Source organism: Mytilus californianus, unplaced genomic scaffold (assembly GCF_021869535.1).
Source record: "Mytilus californianus isolate M0D057914Y unplaced genomic scaffold, xbMytCali1.0.p SCAF_14, whole genome shotgun sequence".
Taxonomy (NCBI): domain Eukaryota; kingdom Metazoa; phylum Mollusca; class Bivalvia; order Mytilida; family Mytilidae; genus Mytilus; species Mytilus californianus.
Window position 1 is genome coordinate 20318339 of NW_026262626.1, and position 11449 is coordinate 20329787.

Here is an 11449-nt window from a genome sequence, read left to right on the forward strand (position 1 = left end):
TATAGTCCAAATAATTATGACATCTTGAAAGGCTATTATATTTTTTTCGTTGACGCCTTACATCGACGCAGGAAGGCGTCAAAACAAAAATTTAAGATAGCCTTCCAAGACGTCATAATTATTTGGACTAGATAAACTAATGAACTAGTACATTATATTGTTTTGGGGCTAGCTGAAGCAAGCCTCCTGGTGCGGGATATTCTCGCTATGTTGAAGACCCATTGGTTGCCTTCTGCTGGTTTCTGCTCTTTGGTAGCTATATATAGGGTTGCTGTCTTTTTGACACATTTTCCATTTCCATTCTCAATTTCAAAACAAAAAAGGCAGGACCGAATAGAGTGAAAAATACATAACAACTAATAGAATGAAGGACAACATTTTTCATCCTAGCCCCCATAAAAACCAAATGGTAGGTCCCGTAGTTATCTATACCTTTCAACCCCCCCCCCCCCCCCCCCCCCCCCCCCAAAAAAAAAAGGAAACAAAGAAACAAAACAAAAAATCCAGTCCCTCTTTAAACGTAAATTGCTCTCACACTTGTTTTAACTAAATGTTTACCATATATATAAATTGAAATCATTTCAACAACAGGCTACTGTCGTACTGATGACAAGTTTTCATTCAGCATCTCTGCATCTTCAAGTTCAAGGTCACAACAAGTTTGTCTTACATGAACTGGTTCCCTGATTGCATTTGGATAACAGACGTTCTTCTATCGCACTGCAACTCAGGACTCTTGTAGAAGTTGAACTTTACCAGTTTGAAGGTGAGGATGTTTGTTCCATCCACAGAACTGTTACCCGTCACCTATTCTGTATTAAAATTCCACCTTTGTCAGACGAACCACTTCGGTTTGGAAATCCTCTGGTTACCTGACAAGTATGGGGAAAATCTGGATTCCGAATATTTTTTGGTATCTGCTTGGCCACAATAATGTCAACTGGTCAATGCTTATTAGATAGAACAATAATTTCTCTTACACAGTTTAATAAAACCAATTTAAAATTCAGAAATAAAGTTATTCGTTAAATCAAGACTACCAATTATAGACCTATTCAAGTACACCTTTGGCTTTTGGGTGTGCTTGACTTTGGATTGTATTTGATTTAAGGTTGTGTAGGACTCTTTGTAAACAATGCTGGCATGGACATAATACTTGTAAGTGAGTTAAATTTTACAATGAAAATCTGTAATAGATCAAACTATAACAGATAAAAGTCTTTGTTTTTTTTTTTTTTTTACAAAAATCTAGGCTTTACTTGCATACAATCCCTATTTTCTATTCACCTACATCTGACACAGGTATTTGGGGATTTGGGGCCCACTGTAAAAAAGTCTTTTTTATTCTCCATAATTACAATTTTCTAAAATGTATTGACATATAACAAGTCTCAACAATCCATTACTAGTCATTTAAGTAACAATACCTTTTTTTACTATATATATCAACCACCTTGACACTTTTTCACAGAAAATGTAAATATTTTAATTTGTCCGATGCTGTGAAAAAGTGTCCTTCAATTCATTATTTCATGATAAAGTACTATTAAATTCTGTCCTGCAAGGTTGATTTTCAATAAGAGGACTTTTTCACAGTAAAAAGTGTCCTTTAAAGGGAGATAATAAAAAAGTCACTCACTTATTGGCTATATTAAATGTTCTATTACTAAAACAAACCAATCAAGAACCTGTTATAATTTGATAAAAACACCAAATGGAAGGTGTTAAATTCCAAAGCATATTCAATTATCTTAGCTATAAAGATGTCAACAAAAAGTATCCACCAGCATCAACTGTCACAACCCCTATATAAAGTACAAGAAATGCCAAATGAAGAAAGAACAGTATTTATGAGAAAATTCTTGAAAATTACATGATTTTTAGCTCGCCTTGACAGAGTAAAAAAGCGAGACATTATAGGTTTGCCGATGGCGGCAGCGGCGTCAACAATGTATTAGTTTGAGATTAGGTCTAGTTTATGGTGAAACACAAGTGGTAGGTCAATGATATTTGGTATGCAGTTGTATAAGCATTGGCATATCTCATTTCCATAGAGATTATTTGGCCCTGCCCCCTGAGTCATGGTCTATTGACCTTGAAAATTTTGCTTAGTTTTATACATGTATTAGTTTGTGATTAGGTCTGAGTCAGTTTATGGGGAACCACTAGTGGTATATTTGTATATTATAAAGCCCCACCCCCTCATCATGGTTCATTGACTTTGAAACTTTTACATAGTTTACCGGTTTATTCCCGATTGTCCCACTTTTTAAAATTTTAGAGTTCTGATTGTCCCACATGAAAAGTTCTGATTGTCCCACATTATTTTATGAAGTAAAATGTTCTTAGATAAACAATGTAACTGTTGTTTGTTTTGCTAAATAAACAAGAATTAATTTATTGCACATTTAATATTAATTTTATAGAAGTATAAAAAAAATGTTTTTTAAATCATTAGATTAATGCACTTTTGATTAAAAAAAATTTATTTCTGATTTATGAAATATATCTACAATGTTACGTTATTTATAAAACAAATTTCAATACCGTAATTTTAATTACATTTTCTCTAAAGTTTTTGAATAAATAATGCATGCAATTTGAAAAAAAGGTATAAACTCATTTACATTCTACACTTTACACGAACTTGTTGATGGAGAGATTTTTCCAGAAGTCTTTACAATTTTACTTGGGAAGTCAGAGGACATTAATACAACATTCTCTGCACTATTGAAGACTACTAACACCCAACGTCAGATTCACCTGAACCCAACAACTTCCTTTTTTTGATAACGAAGCTGTTGTCTAGAATTCTGCCAGATCAGCCTTTCTAAGAATCAATATCAAAGGTTGTTTTTCCAATACTCCCAGTGTCTTTGCCATAAAGTGCAGTCAACAGGACTCGTCACCAACTATAAAGAAGAACCAGACTTCCATAAAAAAAAAGATGTGGTATGATTGCCAATGAGACAATTCTCCAAAAAAGACTAAATGACACAGAAATTAACAACTATAGGTCACAATACGGCCTTCAACAATGAGCAAAGCCCATACAGCAGAGTCAGCTTTAAAGGTCCCATATGAAAAATGTTAAAAAATTCAAACTAGAAAAACTAACGACCTAATTTATGTACAAAATAATGAACGAAAAACAAATGTGTTACACAGTAACAAACGACAACCACTGAATTACAGGCTCCTGACTTGGGACAGACACATACAGAACGTGGCGGGTTATACTTATTTGAAGGCGCCAATCCTCCCACTAACCTGGGACAGTGATGTTACATAAGAATAAACTAAAAAAAAAAGTTGAAAAAGGCTTATCTCATCAGATGGGTACAGACAGAAAAACATTTAACAAATCACAGAGTGGACATTGACGTGGACGGCTACTTATACATCCCCACAACAAAGACACTAAGTACAGATCTTGGAGTATTCGCAGTTACTGACAGCTAGTTCAAAGCCAATAAAAACTAATTAAAAAAAAATCATGCATCTAAGACTAAAATTTTATGATTTCATATTATATTCCATGTTTGATGATACTTCAATTGTACCTACTACATGTATGTGCAAAATATAATATGTTAGTATTATTATTTGTTCATGTTTTTTTTTCATATTTTATAAGTTACAGTGATTAGTAACTTGTAATTAACTGACACAGACTATAAAAACAAATTAATCACTATCAAAACAATTCCCAATTGTCCCACATTTAAACTTCCCAATTGTCCCACAAACATATTCCCGATTGTCTCACAAAATTTCATTACTTTTTTACCTATAATTTCAAAAAGTGGGACAATCGGGAAGACACCAGTTTACCAAGTTAATGTTTGTGTTTAGGTTTTTTTTAAGGGAATGACTTAGATAAGTCAATTATATTTGGTATGCATAAAAAGAAGCTTTTGTATAATTTATCATTAGCACATCTTATTTCCATGGAGATTGTTCAGCCATGTACCTTCAGTCATGGTTCATTGACTTTGAACATTTTACATAACTTACATGTTAAAGTATTGCTATTTTAATTTCAACAATATTGCTTTATAAAAATTACAAAAAGGCAAGACATATCTCTGTGATAACAGTTTATGTAAATTAAATCAACATTGTTCATATTTTTAAGTACTATTTAATATATTTCTGTTTTTGTGTGTATTAGTACATGTTTTATTGTATAATTCATGTTTAAATACACATGGTGATGGTCACATTTAGTATGAATTCACTACTCTAGTTTACATGCCATGTTTTAATAGAAACAAAACCCATATTCTAATTTTTATACGACCGCAAAAAAATTTTGCGGTCGTATATTGGTATGACGTTGGCGTCGTCGTCGTCGTTGTCCGAAGACACATTGGTTTTCGCACTCTAACTTTAGTTTAAGTGAATGGATCTCTATGAAATTTTACCATAAGGTTCAATACCACAAAAGGAAGGTGGGGATTGATTTTGGGGGTTATGGTACCAACAGTTAAGGAATTAGGGGTCAACAGGGGCCAAAAATAAGCATTTTTGTAACTTCCAGACATAACTTGTGTGTTAGTGTATGGATCTCTCTGACATTGTACCACAAGGTTCCATATCACAAAGGGAATGCTGGGATTGATTTTGGGGGTAATTGCCTCCAAATTCTAGGAATTAGGGGCCAAAAAGGGGCAAAAAACAAGCATTTTTCTAGTTTCCAGACAATAACTTGTGTGTAAGTGTATGGATCTTTATGAAATTGTACTACAAGGTTCCATATCACAAAGGGGAAAGCTGGAATTTAGTTTGGTGGTAATTGCCCAAAACGTTTAGGAATAAGGGGCCAAAAAGGGGCCAAAAATAAGCATTTTTCTAGTTTCCAGACAATAACTTGTGTTCAAGTGTATGGATCTCTCTGAAATTGTACTGCAAGGTACCATACTACATAGGGAAGGCTGGGATTGATTTTGGGGGTAATTGCTTCCAAATTTTAGGAATTGGGGGCCATAAAGGGGCAAAAAACCAAGCATTTTTCTAGTTTCAGGACAATAACTTGTGTGTAAGTGTATGGATCTTTATGAAATTGAACTACAAGGTTCCATATGGCAAAGGGAAAGATGGGTTTGAGTTTGGGGGTTATTGCCCTAAACGTATAGGAATTTGGGGCAAAAAAGGGGCCAAAAAACAAGCATTTTTTCTAGTTTCCAGACAATAACTTGTGTTCCAGTGTATGGATCTCTCTGAAATTGTACTGCAAGGTACCATACCACAAAGGGAAGGCTGGGATTGAGTTTGGGGTTGATGAATCATTAGGGGGTTCAAAAAATTTGGGGGGGGGATTTTTTTTTCCTTTTTTTTCTTTAAAATTTTCCATTTTAAATTGGTTATTTCTGATTTATATATAAAAGCAAATAACAATGATATGGTTTGAATAGGTAAATTAAAATTTTTTTAAGTTCTTAGGCCACATTCATTCTGTGTCAGAAACCTATGCTGTGTCAAATATTTAATTACAATCCAAATTCAGTGCTGTATCAAGCTTGAATGTTGTGTCCATACTTGCCCCAACTGTTCAGGGTTCGACCTCTGCGGTCGTATCCAGCTGCACCCCAGCGGAGCATTTTATTAAACTTTAATTTAGATAAAAATTGATTGATAGTGGACACTTTTTCTCTTGACATACTGTCCTTTCTATGAAGGACACTTTTTTCATATGAAATATTGTCCCTTCATTGAAGGACAATTTTTCACATCTGGACAAAATTGTATACTATAGGCAAACATTGTTTGGACAATATTTCATAATAACATTAAGTCCGTGGACACAATTTACTGTGAAATAGTGTCTGGTGGACATATAATTTCATGGCAGACAATATTAAATCCTATATATATATATATATGTTCTTTGAAAATTTCTTAATACATTGTTGGTCATCTAAAATGTGAGTCATTAATATTTACATGTACTTGGGATCTTTTAAATGGTCAAAACTGTTCTATTTGCTTAAAAGTAATCTGAAGCCATTTCTAGACAGGCTTCGATCTTTAGGGTAAAAGCCTTGTGACATAAGGGTGTATCTCCTACTGGAGCCCCAGTTTATGAATGCATGTACATATCTTACCTTGGCGAGGAGGTTGATCTTACATTAGAGTCCGTCAGGGTAATTCCGTACACTTTTGGTCCTAAATGAAAGTCATTTGGTTCCCTGTTTAATAAACAAGCAAAATGTACAGTAATAACCTGGTCTGAGAACACAGTTATCATCCTTTGATTTTCATTGTCCACGAATATAGTACCTAACTAGTGTTGACAGGGTGTTACTTGCCAATTTTTTTTTATCCCCCTTCCAAATTTATTTCTTCATGTTTTTTGTCTCAAATAGCAAGTAGGGGGATAAAATTACACTGTTAAAAAATTTGAATTATGAATTTTAAAGTAAAATAGTGATTTGTTCCAGCTGAAAAAGGTTAAAAATTAGCATTAATTTTGGAAGCTGTCAAGATTTCAAGACCCCCTTAACATAAAATTGTCCATATTTTGAGTTAGAGCCGATGAAGTTTTCTATAATTTTTATGTAAGTTGTCCCAAAAGTTAAGTAGTACAACACACTGTAAAAATATTATTGAGAAGGCTCAGGTTGGATTTTTTTTATTTCCACTTATTGTCTAAAAGAAATGCACTACAAAATAACTGTGTTCTGGGACCAACTGCCTGTACGAAATTACCTGGATCGACTATAATCTTTATAGATTAATCTGTTAAGCTAATTCTTTTTTTTTTCATTAATAAAAAAATTCTACAGATGATTAAGTATACTCACTAATAGTATACATCTTATATATATTTCAAACAAACTAAGAATGTTTAAAATTAAAAAAATTCACAGAATCTAAATAACAAAATTTTTTAACTTTGCATTATTTGTTAAAGGGACAGTATAGACTCAGTTCATCATTATGATAAGAGCACATGTCCTGTGCATGCTGTGTATATAGTATAATAGATTTATTATGTCTTGTCTGTATCTTAAGTTTGGTTAAACTGCCTACTGGGAAAAAATTTATTACATGTTTACATTCCCAATTACTACTATAAGCCAATTATGTGTGATAAATTTCAATTTCATGGGTTTTAATCCCCCAGGATGTGAAACATCATTAGAATTTGTAGATATAAATGAAGAGATATGAAAATGTTATCCTCAGTACTGTGTCAGTCACTTAATTAAAGACAATAAAAACATTAAATTAGGGTAATAAATATTCCCCCAAAAAATGAACATTGAGAAGTTCTGACTCTGATATACATTTTTAATAATTAGATGTGAGGACATGATGGATAATTTTTAAACTCTTTCCTTACTTAGAAAAAGCACCTGGGTCCCTTCAGAGCACAAAATTCCAGGGGGAGGGTGCAGAGCCTCTATATATTTACTGCTCTCCCGGATACTGATTTGTGAACATGTAAAAATAAGGCAGCTAATGCACTCATGTAACCTCAACAACGAAAGCGACAAATGAATAATTTTATTTACTTTATGCAATTTCTCATTGATGTGATGTAAATTTTCTGTTAGAAAGTCACACGATTCTGTATCTTAACTAGTATGACAGTTACACAAGACTGTTTTATCTTATTTTTGCAGTTTTTTTTTCTAGGTGTACAACTGTGCAAGTATTGAACATCAGCTTCAAATGCAATGTGATCTAAAAGACAGCATAATAATGGACAGATGTAAGTAATGATCAAATAGTTAAAGATATGGGAATGTATGAAATTGTTTGAAAATGTCCACATATTAAACACTCCTTGAAAGTAGATAATTATCATTTTTACTGTTCTGCTAAATGAGGGTTTGGATGAGGGGGTCCTTATTGTCTTTATTCTTTAAATATTAGACCATTTTTCTCTCTATTCATTATTTATTTTGCCCATTTATATTATCTCTATCATGTCTATTTACTGTATAATTTTTGTGCCCTATTATTCAATATTCTGTATTATTTTTGCAATTGTTTTTCTATTCTTTATTTGTTTGCCCCTTTATTCTGCACATGTTTGTCCAATATTCTCTATTCTTTAAACCCTATCCATTCTTTCTCTCCATTACAGAGTTCTTGAAATCTTTTTTCTCCTGGTGGTCCTTGAGGGAAATACTGAAATTGTTCTTAGAAAATTTTGGTGGTCAAAAACTTTTAGACTTATACATGTTATATGTGATACAGAAACAGAACAACACAACACAATACAAATATAAACATTAACAAAAGACTTCTGTAAACATGAATAATTTAAATTATGATCTTTCAATAGTATTTTAAACAAAGTGTATAACTCTGTATGTCCCCGCAACTAAAAGTTGGCAGGCATATTGTTTTACCCCTGTCCCTCCGTCTGTCAGTCAGCTATAGGTCACAGTACAACCTTCAACTATGAGCAAAGCTCATACTGCATAGTCATATATAAAAGGCCCGAAATTACAAATGTAAAACAATTCAATACTAATTAAAGGCCTTATAAAAATACAAAAAAATTAACGAAAAACAAATGTGTAACACAGCAACAAACGACAACCACTGATTGTCCAGGTTCCTAACTTGGGACAGGCACAGAATGTGGCAGGGTTAAACATGTTAGCCGGGTTCCAAGCCCTCATAAATTCATATATTTTAGAAATTCTCCTCTAGAAAATTGGATATATCAGAAATGTTATTAACATCAACACTTTTAAATGTTGTACTTAACTTTATTTGATTTATGCTTATAAATGATGTGGTATGATTACCAATGAGACAACTCTCCACAAGAGACCAAATGACACAGAAATTAACAACTATAGGTCACCGTACGGCCTTCAACAATGAGCAAAGCCCATACCACACAGCTATAAAAAGCCCCGAAATGACAAATGCAAATGAAACAAGAAAAATAACGGCCTAATTTATGTACATGTACAAAAAATGAACGAAAAACAAATATGTAACACATCAACAAACGACAACCACTGAATTACAGGCTCCTGACTTGGAACAGGCACCTACATTACATTGTACATTAATATTTTAGTTCCCATATTGCTATAAAATCTATCATATGTTTTTTCTCATGGCAGCTCTAATATAAATAAAAAATTTTCTTTGGAGTGCATTATCTTCTTTATTTCTAAACACCTGTTGTACATCTTTTTAAGCTCACCTGGCCCAAAGGGCCGTCGTTGACCATTAACTTTTACAAAAATCTTCTCCTCTGAAACTACTGGGCCAAATTTAACCAAACTTGGCCACAATCATCATTGGGGTATCTAGTTAAGAAAATGTGTCTGATGACCCTGCAAACCAACCAAGATGGCCGCCATGGCTAAAAATAGAATCTAGGGGTAAAATGTAGATTTTGGCTGATACATGTATCTCTAATACCAAAGCATTTAGAGAAATAAAAATTTTCTTTGGAGTGCATTATCTTCTTTATTTCTAAACACCTGTTGTACATCTTTTTTTAGCTCACCTGGCCCAAAGGGCCGTCGTTGACCATTAACTTTTACAAAAATCTTCTCCTCTGAAACTACTGGGCCAAATTTAACCAAACTTGGCCACAATCATCATTGGGGTATCTAGTTAAGAAAATGTGTCTGATGACCCTGCAAACCAACCAAGATGGCCGCCATGGCTAAAAATAGAATCTAGGGGTAAAATGTAGATTTCGGCTGATACATGTATCTCTAATACCAAAGCATTTAGAGCAAATCTGACATGGGGGTAAAATTGTTTATCAGGTCAAGATCTATCTGCCCTGAAATTTTCAGACGAATCAGACAACCCGTTGTTGGGTTGCTGTCCCCGAATTGTTAATTTTAAGGAAATTTTGCAGTTTTTGGTTACTATCTTGATTATTATTATAGATAGAGATAAACTGTTACATATAATAAACAGCAATAATGTTCAGCAAAGTAAGATCTACCAATAAGTCAACATAACCAAAATACGTATTTGATGAATAATTTTCATTACGACTCATTAACAGGGCAAGATATGGAAATTTATTTTTCTCTTCTGTGGTTTTGGAATATTAAGAAAGAACAAAATGAAAATGATATTTTGATAAACATGTTGTTGTCGTGGTATTGTGCTCTCTTAAACCATCAGATTATTACTGTACGTACTGCAATAAAAAAAAACATGAATCAATATCAGGGAACTTGAAGTAATTGAAAACTAGTTCAAAACCCTAATTGCACTTTAGCTATTCTTTGCCTCAACCAAGTGTTATGAAACTTATACACAAAACAAGGAATTATCTGAATCTGGAATAATATTGAATTCTGGAAAATTGATAAGAAATGTATGATGAAAACATACCCAACTAAATAGGGTTAGCCGTGCATGGCTAAGGGTAATTTTACTTTCACTGTTCTTTCAGTATGAACTAACTAACCCCCCTTAGCCATGCGCGCATGGCTAACCCTATTTAGTTGGGTTAATTAGTTTTCATCATAAATTTAGTTTCAATTTTCCAGAATTCAAAATTATTCCAGATTCAAATAATTCCTTGTTCCAATGTTTATTAACACCAAACACTGATCAAGTCACTTTCATCATTCTCATATTATGTTACTTTATTAATAGAAAAAAGGATAAATTAGAGATATATTTACAAGCAGGGACATCCGTGTCCCATGGACACATTCTTGTTTTATTTATTACATATTTTAGTGTATTAAAGTAATTATACTGCTTCCACCTTTCAAAATTCTAACAAAGCTCTATCTCTTTAATGGATAAATAAATGATACTAGTCGAGAACTCAACAGGGAATTTTTTTTCAGGTTCTCTGGTCGTTAGTACTTGTTTGCCACACACATGAAGATATTGATCCTGCTTTCAGCTAAATATCAGAAAAATTAAGAACAAAGGAAAGGATGCTGAAACTGTACAGTTACCGGTCAGGATTATTTCAGAAGTGAAATTATAATACAATATATGTTACTGGCTAATTCCTATGATTTGTAATTTTAAACAAAACACATAGACTTTGCATTATTGTTTTACAAGAGAGACACCAAAAGATGCAGTCAACATTTATCATAATTTCATCAAAATACACCCAGGACAAATCATGGGTACACTTAGCTTGAAATATGATGCTTTCATACCAAAATTGCCTGGACATAAAAGAAATAAAGAACCAAAATTCATGTCAACAATCATGCAGGAGATAAGATGAAAGAATAAAGAATAAGGTACTGTCATATTCAGTCTTAATAAGAGTCCTGCTGCTTTATGTGTATATGCATTTTGTTATGCCCCGTCGTAGCGGAGGAGGGCATTAAGTTTTATCCTTGTATGTTTGTACATAGATATAAGAAGATGTGGTATGAGTCCCAATGAGACAACTCTCCATCCAAGTCACAATTTGTAAAAGAAAAACCATTATAGGTCAAAGTACGGTCTTTAACACAGAGCCTTG

At 33.1% G+C, this 11449-nt stretch overlaps 1 long non-coding RNA gene across 1 annotated transcript; it reads left to right on the top strand.

The window, feature by feature from the left end:
• The first annotated feature begins 480 nt into the window (after positions 1–480).
• LOC127724359 (uncharacterized) lies at positions 481–11060 on the top strand. The gene is made up of 3 exons (XR_007992458.1): positions 481–766; positions 7645–7720; positions 10809–11060. It is a non-coding gene; the product is annotated as an uncharacterized LOC127724359 (long non-coding RNA).
• Positions 11061–11449: the final 389 nt, after the last annotated feature.